Source organism: Clytia hemisphaerica, unplaced genomic scaffold, assembly GCF_902728285.1.
Source record: "Clytia hemisphaerica strain Z4C2 unplaced genomic scaffold, Clytia hemisphaerica genome assembly, whole genome shotgun sequence".
Lineage (NCBI taxonomy): Eukaryota > Metazoa > Cnidaria > Hydrozoa > Leptothecata > Clytiidae > Clytia > Clytia hemisphaerica.
This window is the reverse complement of record NW_027103994.1, coordinates 657,807-669,690: the sequence shown is the minus strand read 5'-3', so window position 1 is coordinate 669,690 and position 11,884 is coordinate 657,807.

The window sequence follows — 11,884 nt, the reverse complement described above, 5'->3', positions numbered from 1 at the left end:
AAATAATACCAGCAAAATCTTAATTACTATACAGAATGAACGCATTTTTAACAGCAACTCAGGCAAGATCCTAGGATTAACTTTTGACAACTGTCCAACTTTTGAGCCACATATTAACACCATTTATAAGAAAGATAGCCAGAAAATCAGTGCACTTGCGAGGGTAACACCGTACACGAATCAAAAGAAAAAGCGAAGGCTTATGAATGCCTTCTTTCGTAGCCAATTTAATTATTGTTCGCTTGTCTGGATGTTTCATGTTCGCAGGCTAGATCAAAAAATAAATCACCTCCACGAAAGATGCTTGAGGATAGTGTATTCTGATCACACATCTACTTTTGAACAGCTTTTACAGAAAGACGGCGCCATCAAGCTCCATCATAAGAATCTTCAGTTGTTAGCAATAGAACTTTTCAAATGTAAAAATAACATATCAGATCTAACTAACCGCTCAGAGTTTGAATTCGAAAATTTAAGAACTGCAGGCGAAAGCTCTACTAAGGCCGGGTTCTAAGAATCTGATAGAGTTCCATTTTCAATATCACATCTTACATTTTGGCTTGAAATGAAATTTTATTAAATTCTGAGGATGTTTTTAATGTAATTACTGATGGTTCCTAATTCTTTCCATCAAAAATGTTCTGTTGATAAGAAACGGCGCCACAATTATGGAAAAATTAACGGCAAATATTTTTTAACATTGTCTTCTAGATTAAATAATAACCACTGCATTGTGGATGGCATTTCTGCGCTTCTGGGAATCTAAAGTAGAAACGGTCAATTTCAGATTCATGTCAATCTAAATTGACTTTTGAACATTAGCTTTCCTGAAGGCGTCGGTGTTATCGTTAGGTTCTTTTGCTTTTGAATTTCATGTCGTTTTGCTGTTTTCTTATTGGATTAATACTCGAGCTCGAGATTCGTTTTTAAAAATCTCTGAAGGCTTTGCTTGGAGAACACAATTGAATACATTCTGCTTTTAGACATCGTAAGTTAGCTCCTGAGAATTTACAGTAAGACTTTAATTGTCAGGCTTCTAAATATCTTGAGTCGTCGTTTACTTGTAGGACAGTTTTGACATCGTTGTATTTGAGAGCCGATTGATTTAGCGCTTTTTTTTCTATTCTCGGAAACTAACGATTTGGTTTGAATAGGTAAATCTTTTTGTTTTTGCCTTGAAAGCTCATTTCATTAAATTCTGAAAATGTTGATCATTGATATTCTTGATAGCAAAGGTGGCCTCAGTCCGAGATGCTTTTTCGATAGCTATCCACCGCAAGGTAAGGAGCGCCACTCTTTCTTCTTGCATTTTCCACGAACTCCTGGTCCTTTTCTTTAATTGATGAACATTTTTCAAATTTCTTTGTCCTGGTCATGGTTCGATTCCAAAGCTTTGCTCATCGTAGTGTCGAATGTTCTACCTTTGCCCTACGGTCACTTTTTTCATTTATAAATAATTCTCGATATATTCACCCTTGTTTCATAAAGAGTTTTTAATAGTGATGGTTTAAAGGTCAGAATTTTATTTTGAGATAGATGTTTCGGGTGTAAAACTTCTATGTCGGTAGTAATCTGAATTGAAGATTGAATATTTAGATTCTTTGATCAGTAAGCATCATCAAATTGCTGGTATATGTATTGTCTCTTGGAATTTAAAATTCAATTGATGAATTTCGATTTATCGTAATCTGAATTGGCTTTTGAATATTACATTCTCGGATAATCTGATGATAACTTTAGGATTGTATTGTTTCTTCATATATATAAACAAGAAACCAAAGATTTAATTTATATACGTGCTAATCTGAGTTGAGTATCGTAAATTGCACTTTCCGAAACTGAAATTTTTTTTTGAAAATATAATAAATTTTATGTACATGGATTTCGTTTCTAATATTTGTTTTTTTGTCTAATTCTTGGAAGCTGATGGTCGAACCTTATTTGGTAAATCTTTGTTTTTACCTCAAAAGATTGCGTCATCAATTTCTGAGAATGTGAATGTGAAAGATCACAGGGCTTGAATCCAAAATCTTGCGCAGTGTAAGCAAACGTTTTACCAAGGCTGGATTCTGAGAATCTAAAAAATTCTTTTTGAGATCAAACAGGATCAAATCTTATTTTTTGGCTTGAGATGTAATTTTATTAAATTCTGAGGATGTTTTTAGTGTAAAAGCATTTCTTGTGGTTCTTAATTCTTTCCATAAAACATTTTCTGTTGATGGAAACGACCTCGCAATTATTAAAAAATTAACGGCAAACATCTTTTTAACATTGTCGTAGATAAACTGTTATTCGAATGTGAAATGAATAGACACTGCTTGGCAAATTGCATGGTTTCGTTTCTGGGAATCTAAAGTCAAACGGTCGATATCAGATTCATAGCAATTTGAATTGACTTTTGAACATTAGCTTTCCTGAAGACGTCAGTGTTCTCACTAGGTTTTTCTTGCTTTAACATGTCGTTTTGCTGTTTGTTCTTGAATTTCTACTCAAGATCGAGATTTGTTTTTATAATATCTTAAGGCTTTGGTTTGAGAACACCACTAAATATATTGTGCTTTTAGACATCGTAATTTAGCTTCCGAGAATTTACAGTAAGACTTCAATTGTCAGGCTTCTAAATATTTCGAGTTGGCTACAATAAGTACAATGTAACTGAAATGACATCATTTTTATCGAATCGATGCAATCAATGATATCATAAAAAAATGATTTAACTCTATAACGCTTATGTTTTGCAAGATTTTGTCCCAGAATAAGAAACAAACGCATAGAAATATTTATTTCAAAATATAAAAGTGCCAATGAGGGAGGTAGTAAAATCTAGAAGTTAGCTTTAAGAAATTTTTGATACAAGAAACTAAGTCGCCGTTTTCTTGTGAAGCAAATTTGATGTTATCTGTTCTTCTAGATTACGCTCTTTAATTTTCAGAATTTTTTAAAGAATTGTCGAACGCCAAGGTTTTGCAAGATTTTCCAAGAAAACCGAAAGTTTCACACAGCAAGACTTTTTCAAAATATGAAAATAAAATCCTTCAATGGGCGAGGGTTTAGATGGATTAAGATCTCTGATTCTACCCAATAACTGAAATATTGTAGCATCTTACGGAACAGATTTAAAAATAGATGATTTACTCTCAGTTTCCTGCGTCACAATAGAAGAATTGACGTCAAATATTATTTTGTTACTTCTCATTTTAATACTTCACGGGAAAGAATATTCAGCTTCAAAATCTTCTGAAGCGCAAACAATAGGCCAACAATTGCAAAGAATCTAAGTAACGGTAAGCCTTATTTAAAAGTTTTAGAAGTTGTATTCGAGAGCAGATTGAATCAGCGCTTTTTATTTATTCTCAGAAGTTAATGATTGCGATTTTGAAATGTTAATTTTTATTTTCAACTTGAAAATAGTATCATTAAAAATTCTGAAAATGTTAAAATGAAGACATCACTGATAAATTTGAAATGAGTAAAGGCTTGGAGACACGAGAAGTTTTTTTCGCGTTGGTAAAATGCAACATAATGCTCCCAAAGTTTTTTGTAAAGATTTTCGTTTCTGGGAATCAAAACTTTAAAAGGATTCGATTTGGATACGTGGTAATTTGAATTTCGATGAATTGAATCTCTTCACCAAAGGGTTTGTTTCTGAGAATCTAAACCCTTGAAATATTTCCATCCTGATTCGTAGTAATTGGGTGTAAATTCTTAGGGATTAGATTCTCTGGTGGATTTTGTGAGAAATCCTTAGTTTTTTTGTAAACAGGTAATCGATACAATTGCAAGCTGGATCGGAATCATTCTCTGATATTAAAATGTCAAAGATTTTTATGGTTTTGAGAAAGATGTTTTGAATTCAAACTTCAATGTCTTAAGTTGTATTCGTAATAATCTGAGTTGAATATTGAAGATTTAGATTCTTTGATCAGTAAACATCGTTAAATTGCTGGTACATGAATTGTCTCTCTTGGAATTTAAAATTCAATTAATGAATTTCTATTTATCGCAATCTGAATTTACTTTAGAATATTACATTCTCTGATGATCTGATGATGTCTTTAGGATTGTATTGTTTTTTTATATAAAACAAGAAACAAGGATTTAATTTAGATACTTGCTAATCTGAGTTCAGTTTGGTAAATTACATTTTCTGAAACTGAAAAAGTTTTTTTTGAAATATGATAAATTTTGTGTACATGCTTTCCTTTCTAATATTTGTTTCTTTGTCTAATTCTCGGAAGCTGATGGTCGCACCTTATTTGGCAAATCTTTGTTTTTGCCTCGAAAGATTGCATCATCAAATTCTGAGAATGTGGATGTGAAAACATCACTGATATAATAGTAAATAGCTACGAGAGCACCTCTTTTGCTTGCTATATCCGCAAGAATCGAAGCTCGCTACTCTTTCTCACTGGACTATCTTGATCATTCTTTCAATGCATCTTCGTTGGCACCCTGGTTATAGTTTGAATCCAAAACTTTGCACAGTGAAGGCGAACGCTTCTACTAAGGCCGGATTCTGAGAATCTAATAGAATATTTTCAAGATCAAATCTTATTTTTTGGCTTGAGATGTAATTTTACTAAATTCTGAGGTTGATTAATGTGAAAACATTACTGATGGCTCTTCATTCTTTCCATAAAAAATGTTCTGTTGATGAGAAACGATGTCACAATTATAATTAAACATTTCTGAATATTGTCTTGTAGATTACAATAGCTCTTATTCGAAGGTGAAATGAATAAACAGTACTTGGTAGAGAGCATGTTGTCTTTTCTCTAAAGATGACGATTGCAATTTTATCAGGCAAAATTTTGCACAGTGTAAGCGAACGCTTTACCAAGGTTGGATTCTGAGAATCTAAAATTTTATAAATTCTGAGGATGTTCTTATTTTGAAAACATTACTGATGGTTCTTAATTCTTTCCATAAAACATATTCTGTTGATGGAAAAGACCTCACAATCATTAAAAGAAATCAACAACAAATATTTTTGAACATTGTCCCGTAGATTACAGTAGTTGTTATTCGAAGGTGAAATGAATGAACACTGCTCGGTAGATTGGATGTTGTCTATTCACTGAAGCTGATGGTCACACCTTATTTGGCAAATCTTTGTTTTTGCCTCAAAAGATTGTGTCATCAAATTCTGAGAATGTGGATGTGAAAACATTATAGGGATTGAATCCAAAACCATGCACAGTGAAGGCGAACGCTTTACCAAGGCCGGATTCCGAGAATCTAATAGAATTCTTTTCGAGATCAAATCTTATACTTTGGCTTGAGATTTAAATTTATTAATGATGTTACTGGTGGTTCCTAATTCTTTCCATAAAACCATAAAACATCTTCTATTAATGGAAACAACCTCGCAATTATTAAAAAATAAACGGCAAACTATGTTTTAACATTGTCTTGTATATAAACCATTATTCAAAAGCGATAATGAAAAAACACTGCTTAATAGATTGCATGTTGGCGCTTTTGGGAATCTAAAGTCAAACGGTCGATATCAGATTCATGGCAATCTGAATTGACTTTTGAACATTAGCTTCCTTGAAGGCGTTGGTGTTCTCATTACGTTTCTTTTGCTTCTGAATAACATGTCGTTTTGCTGTTTGTGCTTGGATTTCTAAATACTCGAGGTCAAGATATTTCAGATTTTATGATTCAAAGGGATAGCGTGAATTGATTACACAATGTGATGAATTTCCAATCCAACAAATAACGCAATTTTCGCGTTGTGTTAGGTTAGTACAACACCATGCAGTGCTTGGGGTATTTTCCACTGAATATCTCTGCAGTGGAGCTCTCGAACAATTTGAGCTTAAGTGACATTATCTAGCGAATCGATGCAGTGAAAATGGTATCTTTCTTTTAAAATTCTCGAACGCTTATGTTTTGTCGCAGAAAACAGAAACAGACGGACATAAATAGAGTAACATTTTTTTCGAAGTATCAAAAGCCTCAAATAGGCGAGTAAACTAAACCCTAGCTTAGCCTAAACTGTAATTCTAGAAACTAACTGATAGTTTTCTTGTGGAACAGATGTTATCTGTTTTTCCAGATGACTCTCTTAGATTCTCAGAAACGTTTTGTAAGATTTTGTCCCAGAGAACCGAAACAGATTGACACAAGACATTTAAAACATAAGAAATCATCAATGGGGGAGGGTTTTTAGTTTAAAATCTTTCATCCTAGGAACTACGTGTTCCTCTAGCTGTCTAGTACAAAGCAAGAATGCTAAAGCGTTGTTCAGTGTACGTTTTCTGCATCACAGTAGAAAAATTGACGTCAAATATTATTTTTGTTAATTAAAAAACAAATTCAGATTCAGAATGTATTGAAGCGCAAACAATTAGCCATTAATTGCGTACATGAACCCAAATAACTAAAGGTAAGCCTTCTTTAAAAGTTTAAAAGTTGTATTTGAGAGCTGATTGATATTGCGCTTTTTATCTATTCTTGGAAGTTAATGATTGGTTCAAGATTGTAAATCTTTATTTTTGCCGTGAAAAATCATGTCATTAAATTCTGAAAATGTTAAAATGAATACATCACTTTCAAATTTGAAATAAGTAAAGAAATGAGTAAATCTTTTTGAAATAGGGCTTCTTATATACTCTTATATATTCTTAAAAGCTGATGATCGCGATTTTACTTGGTAAATTTTGTTTTTAACTTGAAAAATTATGTCATCAAAATTTAGAGAATGTTGACACTATTGTTGAGGTTTTCTTGCAAAGATCTTTTGAAAATGGATCTTGTGGAATCTAAACTTCCAGCTTTCAATTTTGATGTACAATCTGAATCGACTTTAGAAGATTTCATTTTCTGGGAGAGTTTCATGTAGATCTTTAGATTTTCTTGTAAAAATTTCGTCACGTGGAATCTAAACTTTAAGCATTCAATTGTGATTTTTGTCAATATCTTTTGGAAAAACATCATCAAATCTGTTCACCATAGAGTTTGTTTCTGAGAATCTAAACCCTTGAAATATTTCCATCCTGCTTCGTAGTAATCTGGAGTAAATATTTAGGGTTTAGGTTCTTTGGTGGGTTTTGTGGAAAATCATTAGTTTTTTTTTGTAAAGACAGGTATTCAATACATTGCAATCTGAATCGGATTTTGAAAGAAACATTCTCTGATATGAAATATCATAGATTCTAATTGTTTTGAGAAAGACGTTTGTGAGATTAAGCTTCAATGTTTTAAGTTAGATGCGTGGTAATCTGAATTGAAGATTTACATTCCATGGATCCGTGGTAATTTGAATTGAATGGAATTTCGAAGAATCTTCAAATGTCTTTACCAAAGATTTCGTTTCTGGGAATAATAAACCTCATTTCCTCGATAACGATTCATCGCAATCTGAATTGATATTTGAAGATTACTTTCTCTGATGTGAAAATATTAATAGAGTTGTTTTCAGTTTTTCTGAGTTAAATATTGAAGATCACATGCCCCGAAAGAATTCTCTTTATGATTGTTGGGTTTTCTTGCAAAGAAAATGGATCTGAAAAAGGATCTGAAAATGGATCTTGTGGAATCTAATTTTCATTTTTGCAATACTGATTCTTGACAATCTGAATTGACTTTTGAAGATTATATTCTCTGAATGAAAGCTTTGGAAAATGTCCACAAATCTCTTCAACGAAGATTTAGTTTCTGGGAATCTAAACTTCACATGTTTCCATTCTGATTCGTGGTAATTTGAATTGAATTTCGAAGAATTATCAAATCTGTTCACCATAGAGTTTGTTTCTGGGAATCTAAACCCTTGAAATATTTCCATCCTGATTCGTAGTAATTGGGTGTAAATTTTTAGGGATTAGCTTCGCTCGTTGGTTTTGTGGGAAATCTTTTTTTGTTGTTGACAGGCTTTCGCTAAAATTGCAAGCTGGATCGGAATTTGAAACAAAATATGAAAATACCATAGATTTCAATTGTTTTGAGAAAGATGTTTTGAGTTTAACTTTGATTTTTTAAGTTGGATTCGTGGTAATCTGAATTGAAGATTTAGATTCTTTGATCAGTAAGCGTCATCAAATTGCTGGTACATAGATTGTGTCTCTGGGAAATTAAAATTCCATTGTTAACTTCTCATTCTAATTCATCGCAATCTGAATTGACTTTTGAATATTACATTCGCTGATGATCTGATGATATCTTTAGGATTGTATTCTTTCTTTATATGTACACAAAAACGAGGATTCAATTTCGATACGTGCTAATATGAGTTGAATATTGAAATTTACGCTTTCTGAAACTGAAAAAGTTTCTTTGTAAATAGCATAAATTTTGTGTACATAGATTTCGCCTCTAATATTTGTTTTTTGTCTAATTCTCGGAAGCTGATGATCGCTTTTTACTTGAATCTTTGTTTTTGCCTCAAAAAATCATGTCATTAAATTTTGACAATGTGGATGTGACCCGGTGCACGACCCGGTTAGAGTTTGAATCCAAAACCTTACGCACTGTAGGCGAATGCTCGGCCATGGCCGGATTCTGAGAATCTAATAGAATTTGTTCCAAGTCTGAATCTTATTTTTTGGCTTGAAATGAAATTTTATTAAATTCTGAGGATGTTTTCAATGTAATTACTGATGGTTCCTAATTCTTTCCATCAAAAATGTTCTGTTGATGAGAAACAGCGTCACACACAATTATGGAAAAATTAACGGCAAATATTTTTAAACATTCTCCTCTAGATTACCGTAGCTTTTATTCGAAAATTAAGGCGAACATTTCGCCAAGGCCAGATTCTGAGAATATAATATAATTTTTTCGAGATTAAATCTTATTTTTTGACTTGAGATGTAATTTCATTAAATTCTTAAGATGTTTTTAATGTGAAAACATTTCTGGTGGTTTTTCGTTCTTTCCATAAAACATTTTCTGTTGCTGGTAACGACCTCATAATTATTAAAATGTTTGTAGATAAACTGTAGATAAACTGTTATTTGAATGCGAAATGAAAAACGCTGCTGGGTAAATTGAATGCTTTCGTTTCTGTGAATCTAAATTCAAACGGTCGATATCAGTTTCATTGTTAATCTAAATTGACTTTTGAACATTAGCTTTCCTGAAGGCGTCGGTGTTCTCATTAGGTTTCTTTTGCTTTTAAATGACATGTCATTTTGCTGTTTGATTTTTGAATTCTAAATACTCGAGGTCATGATTCGTTTCATAATCTCCGAAGGCTTCAGTTCCAGAACACCACTAAATATATCGGTCAAGACAGTTTTGAAGGTTACATTCTCTGGTGTGTTTTGAGTGAAATCATTATTTCTTTATTTTAGTAAACAGGATTCTTTCGATACAATGCAAACTGAGTTTGAAAAAAAAAACATTCTCCAATATGAAAATATCATTTTTTGGCTAATTCTCGGAAGCTGATGATTGCAACCCTATTTGGTAAATCTTTGTTTTTGCCTCCAAAGATTACGTCATCAAATTCTGAGAACGTGGATGCGAAAACAACACTGATATATTAGTAAATAAGTATAAGTCATGAGGCCTCAGCCGGAGCCAACCCGCGAGAGTACCTCTTTTGCTTGCTATCCGCAATCGATTCTCGCTACTCTTTCTAGCTTGGACTATAACATTTTCTATTGATAATTTTCTAAAATTGCAGCGCCTTTGGTATGACACGCTCAGAGTTTGAATTCGAAAATTTAAGAACTGTAGGCGAAAGCTCTACTACTAATATAAGGCCAGATTCTGAGAATCTAATAGAATTGTTTTTTGAAGATCAAATCTTACATTTTGGCTTGAAATGTAATTTTATTAAATTCTGAGGATGTTTTTAATGTTAAAACATTACTGGTGGTTCTTAATTCCTTCCATCAAAAATGTTCTGTTGATAAGAAACGGCGCCACAATTATGGAAAAATTAACAGCAAATATTTTTGAAAATTGTCTTCTACATTACAAGAGCTTTTATTCGAAAGTGAAATACTGCATTATGGATGGCATTTCTGCGCTTCTGGGAATCTGAAGTCAAACGGTCAATTTCAGATTCATGTTAATCTAAATTGACTTTTGAACATTAGCTTTCGTGAAGGCGTCGGTGTGATTACGAGTTTCTTTTGCTTTTGAATGCCATGTCACTTTGCTTTTTGTTTCTGGCTAGAGTTGCTTAAATTCTCTGCAAACGTTATTGAGGAAACATCAGATTTAGTTGTATTTGTTCTCGGGATCTGAAGTTCTAAAGTTCAATTTGATTCATATAGGTCTCTGACGTGGCTAAATATTGAAAATCGGGCAGGTTAGCGATGCTCGCCCCTTCGATTCTAAAAACTCGAAGTTTTCTTGTGTTGTCTGTTTTCCCAGATGACGTTTGTTAGATTTTCAGAATGTTTTGAAGTGAAAAAGCTACATGGCCGCAAAATAAAATTCTGAAAACCTGAAAACCTGGGCTCCAAACTTTCGAAAAAGTCGTAAAGTAGAATAGAAGTTACTGCGTAGAAAAAAAGTTGTGAGGTCTATAGTATTGACAACAGAAATAATTTTTTTTCTTCCGCGTCACATTAAAGATTTTACGTCAAATAAAATGTTATGCTTCCAGAAGACAATATAGAAAGTCGAAAAAAAGGTTTGCTTCAAAATGACCGAGCAAAACAAAAATCTTCAAAAAACAAATCCCGAGGTAAGCATGTTTCAAACGTTATAGAAATTGTATTTGTGATGAAGTTGAGTTCGATGGACTCAGTATTGGAACGAGCATCATATTCTTAACAGCTGATGATCACGTTTTCTTTGTTGTAAATCTTTGTTTTTGCTTCAGAAAATTTCGTCATCAAATTTTGAGAATGTTGGTGTGAAAACATCACTGATCTACCAAGAAACTCATAGATACTGTTTTAAATCTATTTTCACATAATTTTCTTATTATTTTTAGAATGTTGGCGGCAATTATTTACGAAATGTTTTTGCTCGCTGAAATCTAACTTGAAGTTTTGATCATCAGGATCATGGTAGTCGAGCTCAATATTGAAGATTGCATTCAAATCTGTAATATGTCATCAAGCCACTTATGTTCCTCAAGAGTTAAATTTTTAATCTTAGGAATATGAACTTTATGTATTTCGCTCTTGGAATCTAAAGTCCAATTCGTAAATAACAGATTCATGATAATCTAATTTGACTTTTGAGCATTAGATTCTATGAAGACTTTGATGTAAAAACATCGTCAAATTCCCATTGCTTTGAGATATCTTGTTTTCGCTTCTTGAAATCTAAATTCGAATCGGCAACTTGAGATTTATGGCAATCTGGGTTGACTTTTGAACTTTAGATTCTATGAAGGATTTTGATGTTATTACATTGTGCATTTTCTTTGATTTGAGATACTACAGTATTATATTTTTGCTGCTTGAAATTTATAGTAAGATTGTCAATGTTAGATTCATGGTAAATACTTTTAAACATTAGATTCTATGAAGGCTTTTGATGTAAAATTTTTGATTTATTTCTCTTCTTGGAATCTTTGGTATGACCCGCTCAGAGTTTGAATCCGAAAAATTTTAAGCACTGTAGGCGCTCTACTAAGGTCTGATTCTGAGAATCTAATATAATTTCTTTTTCAAGATCAAATCTTACTATTTGGCTTGAGATGTAATTTTATCAAATTCTGAGGATGTCTATAATTTGAAAACATTACTGTTTTTTATGTGAAAACATTACTGATGGTTCTTTGTTCTTTCCATCAAAACATCTCAAGATCATCAAAAGACCTCAACAAGACCAACAACAATACACCTCCAACCTGTCGATTCTATATGAAAGGAAAATGTAAGCATGATGGTATTCGCGGTAAAAACTGCCAGTACACCTATCCTAAAGCCTGTCCAAAACTCATGAAATACGGAAACAAAGATCCAAG